Genomic DNA, 22,521 nt, shown 5'->3' with positions numbered 1-22,521 from the left:
CCCCCCCCGAACTACAGTAAAACTTCAAAAATCTCATGAAAAAGCTTATTAGCAATGGAGATCCAAGCCCCTGCCCCCCTTGGAATCTTGAATCTGGAATATTTGGGATGATGCCAGGGAATGTGAATTTGGCAAGTTCCCCTGGTAAATTCGGATACAGGTGGTTCTTAGACCAAACAATGAGAATCACTGGTCTAGAAGGGAAAGAGAGAAATAAACTGTAGCAGTTGTCTAGGGGATGGTTGGTCTGCTAGAGTATATCTACATGGTAAATTTTGCAGGGCTCGACACTTGCTGTTTGCAGGCCCAGCTCTAGCCTTTGAGTCACGATGTGTTATGCCCACCTGGAAATAACATATAACTACACCCTGATTTTTTAAGTTTTATTAGCATATACTTCAATCACATCAAGAAGAGTTGTACAATCATCATCACAATCGGTTTTAGGACATTTTCTTTATTCTTGTATTCAGATTTAATAGCTCCCCGTTCCCCCAGCCCCACCCCTACCTCCCCTGCCATACCCTCAAGGAACTACTAATGTGGTTACTGTCTCTAAATTTACCTATCCTGGAGTTCATACCCAGAAAATATTAAGAAACCAACTAACAACAATAATAACTGCATTTCTCATTACAAATCAATACATTGACACTTAGTTTAGATTTCCATTTCTATGACTTGGTTACTATTAGTTCCTCCTGAAGAGCAAGTTTTTTATTGTGGTGCAGACAAAATGGTTTTCTGAGCCTGGATAGGATGGCAGACTCCATTAAAATTAAGCTTTAGGACAAAGCTGATCAATCTCTCACACTAACATGGCCAGAAGAATGTTTAGAATAGTAACTTCCTGTGTAAACCATCTGCTCTAATCACAGTAGTGTCTACCCTACTCAGTGCTCCATCCCTGCCCAGCCTTTATCCCAAATGCACAGGGCCACCCACAGAGAATCTCCTCCCCTGGGGAGACCCTCCTATTGATTGAACCCCTGTTCCCTTTCACCCCTCATCTTTTAAACCTTTCTTTTCCTTTCTTTCTTTTAAAATCATTTTATTGGGGGCTCTTACATCTCTTGTAACATTGCACCCTTCATTTTTAGTGCCAATCTGATCTCATCTCTTTCACTCTCCAGCTTTCAGTCTGTACTGTCAATCGTTCCATTCCGTCTGTTTTGCTTCCCTCATGCCCCCCTGGTATGGACTTATGGGACGTTTCCAGTTCCTGTTAGTCAAGGAAATCTTGCTATGACAAAGACCCCTTTCTCTTATCTTGCTTTGAGCCTGACTACAGAGGAGGGTTGGTTAAGTGTCAATTCCCAGGAAGGGAATAAGGGATGGAGAAATCCATCCTATGGTACAGGGTTAAGGCCAGACCCTTTGCTGTGATCAAACACTACACTGAATACCACCCTGTTTGTGCCTTGGCAGCCAGCTGGCTTTCCTGAATGATGCCCGTGTGAATTGCCTGAACCACATACTTTAGCATTCACATTGCATCACCATTCAAGGGAAAGAACAGAAGGAAAGCTCAATTAGAGTTGAACAATCTGCCTTCCCAGGAAGTCCTGGGCTCTAACACTGGCTATGACTGACAGGTTGTCCTTTGTACCCTAAACAGCTTCTTTCTTTAATGGCCTATTATTTAGCCTCTCTAATGCCAATTTCGGTTGCTGCCACCACCTCTCTAACCTTCATTATCTCACAGCCCTACTACTGAGAGAACCCATCTGATTTTTGTTGAGTCTTCCCTTGCCACTGCTGAGAGTCTTCATGATATCCTTTGATCATCTTACTGGCTGCCTCCGAACCTACTAGGGTGGTCAGAGTCCTCCACCTCCTTCACTGACCTCATCGTCCTCTGCTTTCCAACACAATGTCTTCTCTACATCACCCATCTTGGTACAGAGTCCCAAAACACCAAACGCATTCCTGCCTAAAGTGCCTTTTCTGCTCTCTCCCTGAGCTACATTTTTTTAATGCCTATATTCACTGGATGGTGGGAAATGGTTAAAATTCTCAGCTGTTAACTAAAGGTTAGAAGTTCAAGTCCACTCTGAGGCATCTGAATATATATATATATATATTGAAAACCCTATGGAGCACAGTTCTATTCTGACACTCTACATGCATGAGGTCAACATTAACTGTAGTTGACTTGGTGGCAACTTGTTGGTTTGGTTCAGCCTAATCCAATAGCAAAGGTGTATTGACAGAACGTAGCGCACAAGTTGGACGAGAAAGGTAGACTTACTATAGAACAAGATCTTTGTTGACTTCTGAAGAGTAGTCAAAGTCCTAGAGATTCCTGGAGGGCAAATCAGATATTGGTTGGGGTTAAGGAGAGTATGTAAATGGCAGTAAATTCAGCTCAACTTCCAGAGAAAAAAGAGAGTAGCTGCAGATTTTAAAAATGGACCGAGAAAAAATGCATATGGTTGGATCAAGTTTGTTTGTTGTGATGGACCATGGAGTTGTCTCCAACTCACAGCAACACTCTGAGGACGGCCTGGTCCTTTGCCATCCTGCTAATGGTTATGCATGTGCCCATTGTTGCAGCCCTGGTAGAAGTCTGTCTCCTGGAGGGTCTTTGTCTTTATCACTGACCCTCTGTCTGGTCAAGCATGATGTCTTTTTCCAAGGACTGAGCTCTCCTGATACTATGTCCAATGTATGTTAGATGAAGTCTTGCCATCCTGGCTTCTAAGGAGCATTCTGGCTCTACTTCTTTCAACACAAAGGTGTTTGTTCTTTGGGCAGTCCACGGATTTCACTATTCTTCATCCACACTGTAATTCACATGCATCAATTCTTTGGCTGTCTTCGTATTCATTGTCCAGCTTTTACATGCATATAAGGCAATTGAAAATACCATGGTCAGGTGCACCCTCTCTTCAAAAGTGACATCCTGGAGGTAGTTATAGGTTAAAGGAAAGTCGGTGATGTGGTCATGTCCCAGAGCTGACACTGAAAGCCTTAGGCACTGAAAGCCTAAGAGGTGGATTTGCATAGAACAATGGTTCCAAATGGAAGGACTGGAAATGTCTGGAGACATTTTTTGGTTATTACAATTCAGGATCACTGGTATCTAGTGAATAGGGACCACGAATGTTGTTAAATATCTTACAATGCACAGGAAAGCTTCCTCTCAAACAGCCAAGAATTATTCTGCCTGAAATGTTAACAGTGCCAAAGTTGATAAATGGTCCAGAAGGAGGCAAAATGGAATGTTAGCACAAAAGAGACAGCCATTAAAACTAGTTCAAGTATAATCTGGAGGAGAGAACAATGGGACCAACAGTTCTGGAGGGGGACATGGGATAGGGGATGGTGGGGGAAAGGAAAAGGGGTGCCAACAACCCCAGGGACAAGGGAAGAATAAGTGATCTAAAATTGATGGCGAGGAAGGCATAGGATGCTTGGCAGGGCTCGATTGGGGGCAATGTAGCTGATGAATTGGGGGCAAGTCATCAAAACCTGAATGAAGGCAGAACATGATAGTGGGGCAGGAGGAAAGTAAAGGAAATAGGGGAAAGAACTGGGAAGCAAAGGACATTTATGGAGGTCTAAATGCAGGCATGTATACGTGTAAATACATTTATATACAATGACAGGGTAATAGATCGATGTACATATATTTATCTGTTAAGTGTTATGGCAGCAGATGGGCATGATGTTGATGTTGATGCTATTCTATTTTGCTCTCCTAAGAAAATTCTTTGAAATTTTGATGAGTGACAGGGTAAATGGGAATTATGAGAGCAAAGTCCAACAGCCAAGCTTCCTCAATGCAAGAACACTTCATTCTACTAACACGGCACTCTATGACGCTCACATTCCCTGACTGGATTGCTGAAGACAAAATGGGTACATAAGCAAATGTGGTGAAGAAAGCAGATGGTGCCCGGGTATCAAAAGATATTGTGTCTGGGGTCCTAAAGGCTTGAAGATAAACAAGCAACCATCTAGCTGAGAAGCAACCAAAGCCCACATGGAAGAAGCATACCAGCCTGTGTGATCATGAGGTGTCGATGGGATCAGGCATCAAAGACACAAAACAAAACAAACCATATCAATGGGAATGAGAGTAAGGCAGAGTGGAGACCCAAAACCCATCAGTAGTCAATTGGACACTCCCTGTCAGAAGGGCCACAAGGAAGAGACGAGCCAGTCAGAGTGCAGTGTAGCACCAATGAAACACACAACCTTCCTCTAGTTCTTTAATGCTTCCCCCCACCACTACCACTATCATGACTCCAATTTTATCTTACAAATCTGGCTAGACCAGAATATGTATACTGGTACAGATAAGAGCTCGCAACACAAGGAATCCAGGATAGATAAACCCCTCAGGACCAATAAGGGGAGCAGCAATACTAAGAGGGTAAGGGAAAGGAGGGAGTAAGGGGAAACTGATCACAATAATCGATGTATGGTCCCCCTCCCAGGGGACAGACAACAGAAAAGTGTGTGAAGGGAGACAGCGGTCTGTGTAAGACATGAAAAAAAGAAGAATTTATAAATTATCAAGAGGACATGCGGGAGGGAGGGAAAAAATGAGCTGATACCAAGGGCTCAAGTAGAAAGAAAATGTTTTGAAAAAGATGATGACAACATATGAACAGATGTGTTTGATAGAATAGATATATGTGTGGATTGTGACAAGAGCTGTGAGAGCCCCCAAGAAAATATCATTAAGTTTTAGAAAGTGAAAACTGACAGTGTTGGTAAGGGTAAAGGGTGCTTCCTAGAACTCAGGTTTGAGGGTGAGGCTTCACAGGCATTAGAGAACCATTTGAAACCCATTCTCTTTGTATCTCTTACTCTGTTCACAGCCTTCATTTCTGCCCTCCCCACCCACCTGCTTCACCCACTCTCTCTCCCTGCTCTCCCAGCACACGATCTAGTGCCAACCCTAAGTCCACAACAAATTTTTTGGTCAAGCCTACATATAGTCCTTACTTGTAATCTGTGTGTATCTAATGTCTCAAAAGGAGAGCCTGGCCAATGGATGACCTAGCTTTGAATGAGATTTTAACCAAGTATGGTGAGAAGGCAAGTTCATGTCCCTTTGTCCATCAGTACAAGGAAGAGCATTTCTGTCTTGGGGATGCAAGTAAACGAACACTTGAAGCCGTGGGGAGATAAATCTAAGGAATCCAAGCCATGTAATCCCAAATCCTCGTAAAATAGATGGCCAGGCATCTGCCCAGAGTAGGGCCTCTGAAACGAGCTTGTCAAACAACTGAGTTAACGAAAGTGGCTATGGGGCATTAGATAAGGAGCTGACCAGTAGGCAAATAACTGTCAAATGGCATAAAGGACTCCTCTGTCGCTGGGGAGGGGTCTGCACAAACCTGAGAAGTAAAAGAAGAGAAGAGGAGCCTGGGGGTGGGGGTGGACACCACACCATAGAGGACCCTACAGGTCACAAACCCTAGAACACCTTTGATGTTGATGCTATTCTATTTTGATCTCCTAAGAAAATTCTTTGAAATTTTGTCACTCGACAGGGTAAATGGGAATTATGAAAGCAAAGTCCAACAGCCAAGCTTCCTAGGACAGATACCGAGAGTCTAAGGACCCACTGAGCCTCACAAACTCTGCCCTGGGAAACCAGAGCGAGGGGAGTGCTTTTGTGTGAGGTCAGCCCTTCTCACCCAAAGTGAGTGTACAGGCAAGTTTCCTATCGCTCCCCTCTGCTTGAGTGGTGGCCCTTTGTCAAGGGATTGTTTCTTAGCTCCAACTATACTTTTCATTTCCCACTCTGTGATAATGGAAGTAAGCACGCTGTTGCGTTTCATCAGTGCCCTGCATATTGTAGGAGAGCTTCAATTCCTGGTTCTAATGTGCTTTGAGTTGGGCTGCTTACCTGATTACCTTACGAGTTCAAAATGTCACCTGGTTGGGTTTCATTTCATTCTCTAAATGCAATGCTTTACCTCATGAGCTAGAGCAGTGGTTCTCAACCTGTGGGTCACGACCCCTTTGGGGGTCGAACGACCCTTTCACAGGGGTTTCCCAATCATAACAGTAGCAAAATTACACTTATGAAGTAGCAATGAAAATAATTGTATGGTTGGGGGTCAGCACCACATGAGGAACTGTATTAAGGGGCTGCGGCATTAGGAAGGCTGAGAACCACTGCTGTAAGGTCAGCAGTTAGAAATAACCAGCCATTCCTCGGGAGAAAGGTCAGACTTTCTACTCCTGGAAAAAGTTACCATCGTCAGAATTGATTTGAAGGAGGTGAGTGTGTGTGTGTGTGTGTGTGTGTGTGTGCGCACACGCTTCCATTTGACTTCAAAGCTGTGAACAGGGAATGTATACAAAATTCCTGGCACTCTACCCAGCTGCACACCCAGAATGTATAGTGACCTGGTAGTTTCCAGCCCTGACCTGTTGACCATGTGGCCTCCTCACATGAATCCCCTGGCATGTACAATGTACATGCCAATACACATGCACCCACACATATGGATGAACACACATATGTACATACTAGGATTATGTATTACATACATGTTGTACATTGTCTCCCTCCTTTGAGATGATGTTTATTCTTCTTTTACTATTACATGTATTTACTAAATAATGAGCCAATTCTGGCTCATAGTGACCCTATAGGGCAGGGTAGAACTGCCCCTATGGATTCCCGAGACTGTAGCAGAAGTAGAAAGAAGTTGAAAATAGAAAGTAGAAGTAGAAAGCCTCATTTTTCTCCTGAGGAAAGGCTGGTGGTTTCAAACTGCTGATCTTGCGGTTAGAAACCCAATGGTACTGAGTTATACATTGGCTTGCTAACCTCAAGGTCAGCAGATGAGGCTGTCTACACCTGTAAAGAGTCAGTCTCAGGAACCCACAGGGGAAGTTCTATGCTATCCAATAGTCACTATGTGTCAGAATTGACTTGATAGCATGAGTTTGATTTGGTCATTCTTACATGTCTGTCAGGAACCATGGCCAAAGTAAAGAGATTAGAATTCTAAAATGTTCAAAGATATACTTTTTCTAGTCTTTTAGACATGGAAATACATTCCGCAAGTAAACTTGCATATCAGTAGATTAACTTTCATCATCTAAGTGCATTTTGGATTGTGTAAAAATACATAGAAATAGAGCCATTACTTCACTAATACTTACCTGCTCCCTGATACCATTATTTTCATGTTTCTGTTCAAGAGCAGTGTGCTTAAAGGTGCACAATAGACACAGTTAGGGGAAATTGATTACTCCTTCACTTAATACTTATAGAGCTCCTTGTCACATGTTGGGCAGCTAGTCCCAAGGTAGACAGTTCAAACCAACCTGCTGCTACTTGGGAGAAAGTTGAATGCTGCCTTCTTCATGTACAGATTTACAGTCTAGGAAACCCACTATAGGCCCATGTGAGTTGGGATTGCTTCAATGGAAGTGGGTTTAAGGACAAAGGAAGCCTATCTGGGAAGCGATTGTCCAGGGGAAAAGTTGTCTCTTATTTCTTCCGCAAAACTTTGAAACAGGAGGCGAAATTAAATGAAGTGAAAAATACGCAAACCAATATAAGTCACTGTTTGCCAATGTTACTTATTCTTTTGGGGTACAATTATAAAGTCTGGAATCACATACAATGGTTGGTCTATAGCCTGAATCTGTGCTTGACTGGCCCCATTTATGTTGAAGTTCCGTGAAGAAAAGCCCTGGAAAGAGACAGGGCTGGTGTGTTGAGGAAGGGAGGGATGCATTGACTAGATGAATCCTACTATCATTTTTTTAAGTACTATGAATTAGGTGAAGTTTACTGAGCAGATCATTAGTTATACATTCAACAGTTCATACACATTTTGTTTAACCCATCCATTGTACTCCCCTCGATGCACCATCATGTATCCCACTTCCTCCTTGTGTTCTGCTCTACTACTTTTCAAATCCAAATGCCATGATCTCTTTCCTTGGGTTGGAAATGTTGGTCTCTAAGACCAAAGTAAATTATTCTTTAGCATTTGAAAGAAATGTCTAAGTAACATAATTTCAATGTGTTAAATCAATTTCTATTTCTGGTAAGTGAAGGAGTGTGAAGGAGTGTGTGTGTGTGTGTATTCTTTTTTAAAGCTCTTGGATTGTATGGACACCATTGTTAGTTCCTGAAAATAGACTCTTCTTAAGTCATCCACGGATGTGAAACTTGCCAGGGTGTAACATAATTTGATGCATCCTTAGAGCTAAAATTGTCCTTGGAGAAAAAGTTCTACACACTCAACATTCACACACCCAACTGTAAAATGGCGCGCGCGTGCGCGCGCGCACACACACACACAGAGCCCTAGTGGCACCGCGGTTAAGCCCTCTGCTGCTAATGGAAAGATCAGCTGCTTGAACCGGCAAACCATTTCAGGAGAGTAAGAGGTGGCAGTCAGCCTGTGAGCCTACCATTCTTCTCTGTCCTGTGCATCAGAACCAACTCAATGGCAATGGGTTAAAAATGCAAGCATTTGTTGGTTGTGCCAGGAACAAGTTGAAGAAATGAATTTGTCCCCGCCCAAGTTGACAAGAGAAAAAAAGTCTATGGTGTATCACACAGCACACCTCCACCTTTGCTGTGGCCTAGGACCCTGTTCTTGTCTCCAGCTCACTTACAATGGGCATCCTGGTTTTTGAGAGTTCCCTGGTTTTAGATGAGCACAAGGAGTAAACCCAAGACATCCACATTTGCCACGGTTGGGTTGGGTCAGCGTGATGGGAGAAAGGCAGTAGAAAAATTTAAACCACCCTGTCAACTAGAAAATAGGTCCCACATCTTCAGATAGCCTTTTAAATCTAGAAAATATAGAAACTTCTTTAGGGAAGAATAAATCACAGGAATGCTTGTGTATAAATTAGTATGGTCAATACTCCAAAAATAATTAGACCTTCTTTGATGAGGATTAGAAATGATAGGCATATAACTAATGATATTGGTTTGGCTTTCACTGAACATGGCTCAGTAACTTCAGCTGTTCAAATCACAAATTCCCTGCCATTGAGTCAATTATGAGTGGATGGTGGGTTTGAACTACTGACTTTGTGGTTAGTAGTCCAACATTTACCAAACAATGCTCCTTGCCTTCAGCTATCGGTAATAGTTGTTTTCTAAAAGTCAGTTATCTGGACTACTTCACAACACTGATTTCTTCATATCATACATGTAAATACATGACCAAAATATAATTATCTAAATGACCCTTTTGATCATAGATAAGGAATTTTTCTTGCAGCCTCAGGAATAACTGGTTCCTCCCCATTCATTTTTTTTTTAATTGGGAGTTAATAATATATATCTTTCCATAGTTTAATCACATCAAGCAGTATTGTACAACTGCTATCACAATCAGTTTCAAAACATTCTTTTCCTTCCTGGACTCCTTGACATTGGCTACCTTTCCACCACCACCCCACACACACACCACTGTCCCCACCTCCACCCCAGACACCCTTATTCTACTTGTTGTCCCTAGAGGTTCATCCATCCTGAGTTTCACATACTGAAAGACAGAAATACATATAACACAAATTCAAGAGAATGAGGGTGATAAGGTTTAACTGCTTAAGTCAGGTTTATCCTTTTGATCTTCTGTAGTCATCTCTCCAATACACAGTGTTTAGTAACCACTTTTCTCCCACCCCTCTATGATGGACAGAGGGCAATCACTGAAGGCTTGTTTCCTATGTGGTTCCCACAAGTGTATCTTGGGCTCCCACTGTCATCCATAGCCTTCTGCAAACTAGATTCTCACAGGTTAGGCTCTGATCCCTCCTTTGATTTCAAAATATATGATTTACAACCTTCAGTGATTGATGTTGGTGTGCTTTTCCACGTGGACTTAGTTGACATCTCACTTAGATGGCAGCTTGTTTGGAAACAATCCTTTAAGACCCAGATGCTATTTTATCTAATAGCCGGGCACCATCTAATTTCTCCACCACATTTTGCTATACCACCCATGACTTCTGTGTTCCCTTCCTGAGGCTCTGTATCAAGCAGGAACATGGTGCAAGAACCAATTGTTCTTAAGTTGCAGCTAGGATTTAGAGTGAGCCCCAAACCGAATCATGGATCTATATTTCTTGGCCTACTCACACAGGCACTTCCTCCCATCTCCCACAGGATGAACTTAGGCCAATCTTGCCCAACTCTGTTTGCTTGCCCTTGCATCCTAAGATCCTATTTAAATTAGGTGTCCTTCCTCTGTCCTCCCTTTGTACCTTCTACTTACCTATATCCAATCATAGCTGGTTTTCTAATATGCCTTCTCCCACTCCACTTGTGTGTGTTGGGGGAAGAGGGGTGGCTTTTGGAGAGCAGTAGTTTGGTATGTTCATCCCAGTAGCCCCCAAATTTTATTTGACACACAACTGACCAAGTCAATGGTGAATGGGAGATTTTAAGATTCTTTCCCACAATTATGTGAATAATCCAATAAAAGAAGCCATATGAAATTGAATTTCATGTGGTACGATCCTTTATAAATTAAGAGTGCTTTCAGTAAAATGGAATATGCACAAAAATTGTCCTATTTAAGTGAAATTTCAATGCAGCTGGAGCTTGTTACAGAGGGCACCGGTGGCACTGTCAGGTAAGCACTCGCTGCAGGCCCCAAGGTGGGTGAGAGAGTGACAAGGTTACCCTGCTATTGGAAAGACTTCCAGGAAACTCTACACAGATGGGGACAGTAGGAGTCAGACTTGACTCTGTGGCGTGAGTGTGGAGTATGCTTGTTAGGATGAGTGAGGAGGGCTGGGAAAGATATTTAACCTTCACTGATACTCTCTCTGTGCCAGGCTCTTTTTCTATATCATTAGTAATCAGCCAGCAACTCTGGAAGTTGGTATTAATACCATAGCAACCTGGATTATAACTGAGAACACAATCATTTACATATGCATATAGAGATTATAAGGAGCCCTGGCGGCACAATGGCTAAGTGCTAGCAGCTAATCAAAAAGTTAAGCAGTTCAAACTCAACTCACCGAGCAAGTCCACAGGAAACAGATGTGACAATTTCTTCCCATCAAGATTGCAGGCAATAAAACTTTATGGGGCAGTTCTGTCACATGGAGTCACTCTGAGTCAGAATCAACTTGCCAGCTCCTAACAATAAAAAACAACATATAATTTATGATCACAACTCTTGCCGGGATGTAAAAGCCTATACAATTAGTTTGTCCCAACTTTTGGACACCTGTAACAAGTTTGTGGTATGTGTTCAGTATACTTGGGGAAACAGGTTTACTAAATTAGGCTGAAGTACATTGTGAATCTTGCATGAAGGCATCTAGCTATAACCTGAACACAGGATACATCTAAGAGACTAGCTTATTTTTCTCAGGCTGCTACTTCAATCTTGAGCATTCCAGAACACGTCACTGTGCTCAAGAAGAACTTGTACATGAATCAACAGGCAGTTACATACGCACAGTTAAGAAAAATGGACTACTCCTTCATCCTGTACTCACAGATCTCTGTACGTCTATCTTCCAGACCTCCTTGTGACAGTCTGCTACCGTTCAATGAATCTTCTGCTAGAGTGGGAACTCAACAAGGGCAGGGACTATGCTTTGACCATCTTAGTATCCACGGAGCCCACCTCGGTGCTAAGCATATTGTTGTTGTTGTTTAGGTGCCATCGAGTCAGTTCCAACCTATAGTGACCTTATGTACAACAGAATGAAACACTGCCTGATCCTGCACCATCCTCACAATTGTTCCCATGCTTGAGCCCATTGTTGCAGCCACAGTGTCTATTTCCTGGAAGGCCTTCCTCTTTTTTTCTGCCAAGCTACTTTACATAGCATGATGTCCTTCAGGGAGTGGTCTCTCCTGATGACATATCCAAAGTATAAAGTCTGACCATCTTTGCCTCTGAGGAGCACTCTGGCCATACTTTTTCCAAAAGAGATCAGTTTGTCCTTTCAGCAATCTATGATATTTTCAATATTGTTCTCTAGCCCCATAACTCAAATGCATTGATTCTTCTTTGGTCTTCCTTATTCAATGTGCAACTTTCACATAGGAGGTTATGGAAAACACCACGGCTTAGGTCAGGCACACCTTAGTCCTCAAAGTAACAGCGTTGCTCTTCAATACTCTAAAGAGCTCTTGGGCAGTAAATTTACCTAATGCAATATGCCTTTTGATCTTTTGACTGCTGCTTCCATCAGAGAATCAAAGCAAGGCAAAATCCATGACAATTTCAATCTTTTCTCCATTTTCAAGATGTTACCCATTGATCAAGTAGTGAGGATTTTGGCCTTCTTTACATTAAGATGAAATCCATACTGAAGGCTGCAATCCTTGATCTTCAGCAGTAAGCACTTCAACTCTTCCTCACTTTTAGTAAGTAAAGTTGTATCATCTGACATTGAGGATTTCTAATAATCCTTCCTCCAATCCTGATGCCACATTCTTCTTCATATAATCCAACTTCTCTGACTTGCTCAGCGTCCAGGTTGAATAAATATGGTGAAAGGATACCACTCTGAGGCATACCTTTCCTGATTTTACGCCATGCAGGATTTCTTTGCTCTGTTTGCAAACAACTGCCCATGAATCTGTATACATATGATCTGAGCATAATGAAGTGTTCTGGATTCTCATTCTTCTCAAGGCTATCCATCATTTGTTATAACCCACACAGGCAAATGCCTTGGCACAGTCAACACAAGTAAACATCTTTCTGACATTCTCTGCTTTTAGCCAAGATCCATCTAACATCAGCAGTGATATCCCTTGTTCCACATCTTCTTCTGATTCCAGCCTGAACCTTAGGCAGCTCCCTGTCAATGTACAGCTGAAAACATTATTGGATGAACTTCAGCAACATTTGACTTGCATGTAATATCAATGTTGGGTCATCTTTCTTTGGAATGGGTACAAATATGGATTTCTTCTTATCTGTTGGCTAAGTGGCTACCTTCCAAATTTCCTGACATGGATGAGTGAGCGCTTCCAGTAATTCATTCGCTTGTTCAAACATTTCAACTGGTGTTCTATCAATTCCTGGAGTCTTGTTTTTGGATAATGCTTTTAATACAACATGAACTTCTCTTTCAGCACCATTGGTCCTTGCACATATGTTACCTCCTGAAATGCTGGAAGGCTGACCAGTTCCTTTTTGTACAGTGACTCTGTGTATTTTTTCCATCTTCTTTGGATACTTCCTACATAATTCAATAATTTGCCCGTAGACTCATTCAATATGGCGACTCGAGGTTTGTATTTTTTTTCATTAGCTCTTTCAGTTAAGTTATGCTGAGCATGTTCTTCCTTTTCAATTTTCTAACTCTGGGCCTCTGCAGATTTCATTATAATGTTTGACTTGGTCTTCTCAAGCTGCTCTTTGAAATGTGTATATGATTAAGAGCAACTGTCAAAGTCTCTCCCATCATCCCCTTCGAGCTTTTCTTTATTCCTTGTCTTCTTGATGACCGTTTGCTTTCTCTGTGAACGATGTTCTTGACGCCCTCCCACAATTCATCGTGCCGTCTGTCAGTAATGGTCAAGACATCACATCTGTTCTTGAGATGTTCTCAACATTCAGGTGGGATAGATTCAAGGTCAAATTTTGGCTCTCCTGGACTTTATATGACCTATTGATGGTCTGTTCGACAATCAGCCCCTGGCCTAGTTTTAGCTGATGATATTGAGCTTCTCCAGCATCTGTTGCCACATATATAATCAATTTTATTTCTGTGTATTCCATCTAGAGAAGTCCATGTGTATAGTTGCCTTGTGTTTTGTTGAAAAAAAATGTATTTACTATCAACAAGTCATTGGTCTTTCAAAATTCTATCATGCGATTTCCAGCTTTGTTTCTAGTGTGAAGACCATATTTCCATCCACTGTTCCTTCCTCTTTGCCTCCGACATTTGCCAATAATTATCAATGCATCTCAATTGTATGTTTGATCAATTTCCGACTGAAAACAGCGATAAAATTCTTCAATTTTTTCATCAGTAACTCTTGTGGTTGGTGCAAGAATTTGAATAATAGTCGTATTGACTGCATTGCCTTTATTATGGATAGATATAATTATATCACAGACATCATTGTACTTCAAGATTGATCTTGAAATGTCTTTTTTGATAATTAATGCAATGCCAATCTTCTTGATTGTGTCATTCCCAGTATAGTAAACCATATGATTCAAAATGGACACTCCCAGGCCCTTTCAGCTTACTAATGCCTATGATAACAATCTTTATTTCATTTTAGGCAACTTCCAATCTTCCTAGATTTCCTACATTCATATTTCATACTTTCCAAGTTCTGGTTAATAATAGATTTTGCAGCTGTTTCTGCTTACCTTGCTTTGTGTCCCATGAGAAATGAAGATCCTTGGCTTCACTCCCACAGGCTTTACTCCATGCATACGTCCCTGATCGATGTGCTCATCATATAATATTCTTATTGTTGTTGGGTGTTGTCTAGTGGATTTTGACTCATAGAGACCCCCAGTAAGAGAGTAAAACTTCCCCATAGGGTCTTCCAGGCAGGAATCTTTGCAGAAGCAGATTACATACAAAAGATGACCAATAAATGTTAAATGGAAACGCTATGTAAGACAAGTTTATTGTACATGATATCTTATAACACCACTAGATGGCAACGCAATCAAAGTTACTATACACACATTTTTTTAACCAAAACCAAGCCAAATTCAACTGTGTCTAAGTCATTCCAATTTACAATAACCCTATCATTGTTAGGTATCATCCAATTGATTTCAACTTATAGTGACCCAACACAGATGGCAGTTAAAGAAATCCACTGTCATGGAGTCGAATCTAACTCATAGGGCACAACTGAACAGAGGAGAACCCCTGTGGATTTCTGAGACTATAAGCTTTCGAGAGCAGAAAGCCCCATCTTTGGAACTGCTGGTTAGCAGCCCAATGCATAGCCATTATGCCACCAGGACTCCTAAAAGGTACACTTGAATAAAATGTTGTTGTTGTTAGGCGCCATCAAATTCATTGTGGCCCATAGCAACCGTAGGCACAACAGAATAAAACGCTGCCTGGTCCTGCATCATCCTCATGTTGTTTCCATACTTGAGCCCATTGTTGCAACCACTGTGTCAATCCATCTCTTTGAGGATCTTCCTCTGTTCCACTCCCCCTCTACTTTGCCAAACATGATGTCCTCCTCAAGGGACTGGTCTCTCCTGATAGTATGTCCAAAGTATTTAAGATGATGTCTCTCACCTTCATTGCCTTTAAGGAACATTCTGGCCATACTTTTTCCAAGGCAGATTTGTTATTTTAGCAGATCCTGGGAATTAATGAGCTGACTTGGACTGGTATTGGCCATTCTGAATCAAAAAATCATATGGTTAACTATGCTGGAAGTGGCATAATCAAGAGGAATGTCATTGCATTCATTGTCAGAAAGGCTATTTCAAGATCTATTCTGACATACAATGCTATCTGTGACACATCTAACCGCATTCAAGGAATTCCAATCAATACACTACTATTTAAATTTATGCACCAATCATAAAAGCTAGTGATGAAAAAAATTGAAGAATTCTATCACTGTCTTCAGTCTGAAATTGATCAAACATGCAATCGAGATGCATCACTAATTATTGGTGATTGGAATGCAAAAGTTGGAAATAAGCAAGAGTAGTTGGAAACTATGGCCTTGGTGATAGAAACAAAGCTGTGGACCACATGTAGAATTTTGGAAGATGAAAAATGAATAAAATAGTTTCCTTTTTAAATGTTAACTCTTGTTTTCAAATGGTATATGTATTTTTGCTGTACATTTTAATCAATTATGGAATTGTGTTTGAGGAAGAGGAGCCCCGGTGGTGTAATGGGTTGCAAGTCGGACTTCTAACTGTAAGGTCAGCAGTTCCAGACCATCAAGCAGCTCCTTGGGAGAAAGATGAAGCTTTCTATTCCAGTCAAGATTTACTTTCTTGGGAAGCCACAAGGCCAGTTCTACTGAGTCAGAATTAAATCGATGGCAGTGAGTTTTGGGCTTTGGGGCTTGAGGAAAGGTTCAATCAATGTAAAAAGAATACTTCAAAAATTCATGGATCTAGAGACTCATTCTCTGGCTTGGGGGAGATGTCTTCAAACAACAAATGGAAATAGGATGCTCATTATGAAATACACACCTGGATTGGTATCCCTGTTATCTCTTTTTACATTTTAAAATGTTCCATCCTCCACATGAGTCCCAGGGTGAAACGGAGCATCACCACATCAGAGAAAATACTTGGGGATACAGGAATACAATATGATATTTACTGGGAAAACACAATTGCAGTACAACTTTCAGTCGAGGAAGTTTCTACATATTTATTTCTGAGTTCCAGCAATTCTACAGCTTCCTTTCTGTTTAGATTTCAGGCCATTTATGGACAAGAAAATCAGGAACAAGTTTCTTTTTTTTTAATGTCATTTTAAAAAATCATCTTATTGGGGGCTTGTACAACTCTTATCACATACATACATACATACATACATACATACATACATACATACATTGTGTCAAGCACATTTGTACATTTGTTGCCATTATCATTCTCAAAACATTTGCTTTCTCTACTTGAGCCCTTGGCATCAGCTTCTCATTTTTCCCCTCCCTAATAAGTCATTTTATTGGGAGCTCTTTCAGCTCTTATAACAATCTATACATCCATTGTATCAAGGACATTTGTATGTATGTTTCCATCATCCTTTTCTTATTTTTGTCAAGCACATTTGTACATTTGTTGTCCTCATAATTCTCAAAACATTTGCTTTCTACTTGAGCCCTTGGTATCAGTTCATTTTTCCCCTCCCTCTCCACCCCTCCCTCATGAACCTTTGATAATTTATAAATTATTGTTATTTTATCATGTCTTACATGGAACAAGTTTCTTATAAGACCATCTCTCATGTCAAATGCAATAAACCTTTGAGGAAGCTGGTGGCCTGGTAGGTTACACATTGCACTGCTAACAAGGTCACCAGTTTGAACCCAACAGCTGCCTGTAGCAGAACAATGAGGTTGCTTTCTCCTGTAAAAGTTGAAAGTCTCAGAAACCCAAAGGGGCAATTCTACTCTAGGGTCCCTATGAGCTGGAATCACAAGATGGCTGTGAGTTTAGTTTGTTCCACCCAGTGCTGGCTGCCATGATGCCAGATGTTTGCTCCCTTCATGGCGCCCTCTCCAGCCCTCCAGCTATGATATCCTCTGCCCTCGTAGTTCGTTTGTCACTTCCAAGTGGTGTCCCTCATCGTCTACCTTGAGGTACTTTCTCTGGGTGCTTGTATTAGTTCCCCCTGCTGAACAGTAACTGCTCGTAGATCGCGGCATCTTTGTCCGTCCTCATTACACAGTCTTCCCACACAACCCATTAATATCACATAGCAGGTGTTGATGATTGAATTATGGCCTGCCTAGCCGGCCTCCTCCCCACCCAGAAAAAAAAAAGATATATTGAGATCCTAACCCCAGTACTTTTGAAAGAATCTGATGTGGCAATAGGGTCATTGACATCTTTGAAGACATTTTCAGTTAACATGAGGCCTTACTAGAGTGAGCCCTAATCCAACATGACTGGAATCCTTAAAATAAAATAATTAAATTGAAATGAAATGAAATTGAAAAGAAGAAGAGCTAGAGCAAATGTGTTTTCTACTCAACCCCAAGGGGGAAGAAAGTCTTTTTATCGATAGATACCAAGAGATGGAGAAACTAACTTGGAACCAACCTTTCATTATACTCAGGGGCTTACAGACTAGGACAAACAGCACCGCTTCTGCCAGCGAGGACAGGCCAATTGGGCAGGAAAGTTTCCACTGAGGGGCATTGTTCAGGGGCTTTCTTTTATACGATAGTGTGTTTGACCAGAGGAGCCCTGGTGGCATGTGGGCTACATGTTGGACTGCTAACTGCAAGATTAGCAATTCTAACCCACCAGTCGCTTCTCGGGAGATGTCATCCCTCAACTCCTCAGATCTTCAGTCATTAGAGTTCAATGGGTCAAATCTCATCTTGAGATGTACTCAAAGTTCAGGTGGGATAGTCTCAAAGTCATATTTTGGCTCTTGTGGACTTGTTTCCATTTTCTGAAGTTTCAACCTGAACTTACATATAAGTAATTGATGGTCCAGTCAGTCACTGGCCTTTTTCTGGCTGAAGATATTGATCTTCTCTATTGTCTCTTCTCACAGAGGTAGGCAATTTGATTCCTTTTTATTCCATCTGGCAAGGTCCCTGTATGTATTCACCATTGATACTGTTGAAAAAAGTATTTGCAATAAAGCTGTTGGTTTTGCGAAATTCTTTCTTGTAATTGTCAGCTTTGTTTCTACAACCAAGGCCTTATTTTCCAACTACTGATGGTTCTTCTTTGTTTCCAACTTTGGCATTTTATTTGACAGTAGCTAACGCACTAACTGTAAACTTCCTGTATATAGTCTCTGCTGTAAAAGATTTCTCTTGGGTGTTAAAAAGCAAAGCTGTCACTTTGAGAACTAAGGGGTGTCTGAACCAAACCATGGTATTTTCAATCACTTCATATGGATATGAACAAGGATGGCAGAAAGAATTGATACCTTTGAATGATGATGTTGGCAAAGAATATTGAGTCAACAGCCAGAAGAATGAACTCACTTATAAGGAGTATAACTAGAATACTCCTAGGAGAAGATGGTGAGACTTTAATAACATGCCTTGGACATGCTATCAGAATGGATCAGTGGCTGCAGGACAACATATTTGGGAGAGGATCAGTAAATACAAAGTAAGAGGAAGCCCCTCAATAAGGTGGATTGACACAGTAGGTGCAACAAAGTACTCAACATAGAAATTGTGAGGCTGTGTTTCCTTCTGTTTTACATAAGGTTGCTGTGAGTCAGAACCCACTGGACAGCATGTAACAAGCACCAAATCCAGTGTGTTCTGTGGTCTACTACATGATAGTTTGGGCTAGTTCTTAGTTGATGCATTGATTTTGTCATGTAGAAAAAATCAGGAAGACCTTCTAAAATGAAAACTTCCAGTAGGAGACAGTCGAAGACTTTGGCATCCAAGCTTGCTTTTCTCGGCTTATAGACAGGTATCTCCTCGGCAACAATGGAGAAAATAATCTAACAGTACAATTGGAGATCATTCAGATTTACCCTTAGAAATAGATTTCTAAAATAAGTGTGTTATCATTGCAAATTATAAAAGCATATGAGCACTAAAGTACTCATGAACCATCTTGACTTTTACCCTGGGCTTCTGTTTGCTCTATCAGTAGCATATTCGTTAAGAAGTAGATGTCTTAGTGTCATTTCACATTCTGTGGATAAGCAGCAGCTTTGTGAAAGAGGGTCACAGCTAAGAAACAATGATCTATGATCATCAGAATGCATTAGCACGGACCTTGAAGCAAGGGACTCCTTAACATTCTGTAAGGTCTCTTCATGTTGGCAAGTACCACATCACAGGATGCTTTTATTCTGTGTCTGGAGAAGTGTTTCCACAAGTCAGACTCCTGTTAAGAAATATATATTAGCCCCAGGAAAGCTTAAAGCACTTGCTTTGTTTTAGGAGTTCATTTACTATCTGAATACTAATCTGTACTAATGTCTTTGCCTACAAAATGATCCTAGGAACCCAGATTTTACATTTACCTACATTTTAAAATCATACCTTAGGTGTTTAAATAGCATAGAATGTACTAAAATCTTTCCAGGATGTATGCTCTGTTGTTCTTGTAATCAAAGCATGACTGAATAGAATAACATTTGTGGATTCCTCCCAAGCAAGTCTCTGTGAAGCATGTAACACCTATCCATCCAACAGTACTTGCTGAGCATCTGTAGGGCCAGCATTGCGCAGAGACATGGCTAACATAAATGTATTTCCATAACTTTACTACAACAAAACATAGTTGAGTGTGGTGGTGGGGAAACTCAAAGCTTTGCTTAAAAATTAAGTTATATTAATCCATAGCTATACTGCATACTATATGCAGTTCTGGTGGTGTATCAGTTCAAGACCACCAGTCACTCCACAGGAGAAAGATCTTTCTACTATAGAGTTACAGTCTCAGAAACTCACAGAGCAGTTCCACCCGGTCCTACAGGGTCACTATGAGTCAGCATTGACTCGATGACAGTTTTGTTTTGTATACGTACTATAATTAAGATAGTAGCTATAAACCATTCTTTTTCCAATAGTTTTATTGAGATATAATTCACATACCATACACTTCCATAGTTCGGTCGTACTTAAAGAGTTGTATATACATCACCACTATCATAGAACATCCTCTCCATTCCTGTCTTCATCATTTGCTCCCCATTTCTCTCCAACCTCCCCCTCCCAGTATCACTAACAAGCCATTACACCAAATATTGTCTCTATACACCTGCCCATCCTATGCTTCATATACTGGAAAACATACCCCTCAGAAAAGAAAAAACAACATATGTATATTTTAAAGAAAGAAAAGACCAACAACCATATTAAAATAAACCAGAGGAAAAAAACCTCTGTTGAGAATAAAGCAGGAAATATTGAAAACCAGAACAAATCCAAAATGGGCCAAAGGGGAGATCAAATGATTAGTTGACATTGTTTGGATGTTTCATTTAGACTATCCAATACCTTGCAATTTGGTCTTTCCATGGAAATAACCAATCCTCTACACATCTTCCCAACCCCCTCCTCTCATGGGTATAATCAATGAACTCAGGTTGCCCCTGTGTACCCAGGAAGATGAAATGTTTCTCCTAACTTGAATGCCATCCCTTCTTCGCTTCCTGCTGAATCTGCTAGGCATTTCTGCTACACCTCTGTACTACATGGACTTGTTGGCAGCAATTTTGGTGTTGGGCTGGTACAGAATAGCCATAGCTTTCGGTTCTGTTCCACAAAGCTCTCTTCCTCCGCGGAGACCCCTACAAGCATGTGAGAGGCTGCTGGAAATGTCTCTCTCAAACCCATGTGTTCACTCTTCACTCCCACCCTTCCTGCTCCATCTCGGATTGCGTGTGCATTGAGGGAATGGGGTGGGAGACTAAGGAACTACAATAAAACCTCAATGAATTGCCTTTCATTTTAGATAGGTAACTCATAGTTTGAGTTATCAGTGGACTTATTTAGAAATGGGCTATTATCCATTCTGGTGCAGGAACTTTTTTTTAAAAATCTGACTTGCCTTGTTTTGCCAATATTTAAGCATTTTTGTTCTATTGACTATGACTACATGAACAGACATACTTTCATTTAGTCTCACACATGAAAAGGGAAAGCATAAGGCATGTAGTTCAAATTGTTCCTCATCCAAGTTTTTTTGTTAATAGCAAGTTACTAAATCTAGCTGGAAACAATAGGAAGGAAACGTTCCTCTCAGTGTTCATTCTGTCAACTTAGACTTAGCCTCATAGACTATCATGAATTGTGGTTCAAATGAGGCTTCAGTTTATGAAATAATATTTGACTTGTTGAATCAAAAGATCACTATGCTGACCAGCTAAGAATGGAAATGAATGTGTCTTCCTCTCTGTAAGAGGAGGATCTCTGATGTTTAAGAAGAAAATCCTAATGAATTCAAGAAAAACAGAAAGGAGGATGTCTGTACACATCATTTCCCTTCCGGTCTAATTAGCACTGAAATCTTTTTGCTGACTATATGGCACTTACTCCATACCTTTTTAAAATTAACATCTGAATAAGTGGTGACAGCAACTATATTAAAACTAAAAAGTCTTCTATAAATGAACGTAGGAATTTACAATTTAGAAAGCAACATTGAATAACTAATCATTGTATTCATGACAGTGCTTGCCTAAGACCTGCTGGTTAAACATTCTGGGTTTGGAAAACATGCACCTTCACTAAGATGCATTATAACTAGTGCTTAGTTAAGCTCATGATCGGGAATACAGGGATCTGGATTATGTAAAAAAACAACCCCCCCCCAAAAAAAAACCCAAACCAACAATGGATACCCTCCCCAAATCATCTTTGAGTTGATTTCCGAGACATTTTTGGTCCTCTTTGCTCTAAGCTGAACATTCAGACAGCCTCCAGCAAAATTAAGTAAGCCACGACCCGAAAACTCCTAAATCAAGAAAATCCAAATCATTGGCGACACCGCGCATTCTTATTCTCCCTGCTTGTAGATCAGCAGGTGTCTCGCTGCTCCCCTAGGAGACTGAGAAACAGAAAACGGGGGTGGGGGGAAGATAAGCAAAGGAAATTGTCTAACGGGTCTCGATGGTGCTGAGGTTGTTCAAGATGACGATTAAAAGCTGTCCTCTTCTGTTTTAAAATTCGCACGCCTCTTTGATAGGGCTGGGATACAAAGGAGCGTTTGGTGTGCCCACCTGGGATCCATAGGCAGAACCGGCGAAAGGAAGGGAAAGAGGGTCGTTAAGGGATTTCGGGAGAGAGCGCTAAAGGTTAGGCGTGTGCGGCTGGGAGGAAGGAAGGAAGAGGCGGACTTGGCATCCCTAACAGGAACGAGGATGCCAAGTGTGGCCGGGCCGTCCAGTGCTGTGGCGGGGACG

The 22,521-nt window shown here is 41.1% G+C and overlaps 1 long non-coding RNA gene across 1 annotated transcript in view; it reads right to left on the bottom strand.

The window, feature by feature from the left end:
- The window catches only part of LOC123521840, a 17,585-nt gene extending 3,100 nt beyond the window's left edge, over positions 1-14,485 (bottom strand). Inside the window, exons 1-2 of the long non-coding RNA XR_006680178.1 lie at positions 14,319-14,485; positions 10,984-11,104 (exon numbers count right to left, since the gene is read on the bottom strand). This is a non-coding gene — a long non-coding RNA (uncharacterized LOC123521840). The remainder of the gene's footprint in view (positions 1-10,983; positions 11,105-14,318) is intronic.
- Positions 14,486-22,521: the final 8,036 nt, after the last annotated feature.

The sequence above is a fragment of the Echinops telfairi genome, unplaced genomic scaffold (genome assembly GCF_000313985.2).
Source record: "Echinops telfairi isolate 266 unplaced genomic scaffold, ASM31398v2 ScPeMD7_70;HRSCAF=299, whole genome shotgun sequence".
Taxonomy (NCBI): domain Eukaryota; kingdom Metazoa; phylum Chordata; class Mammalia; order Afrosoricida; family Tenrecidae; genus Echinops; species Echinops telfairi.
Note: the sequence above shows the minus strand (reverse complement) of the source record. Positions and strands in the feature narration are given on the sequence as shown.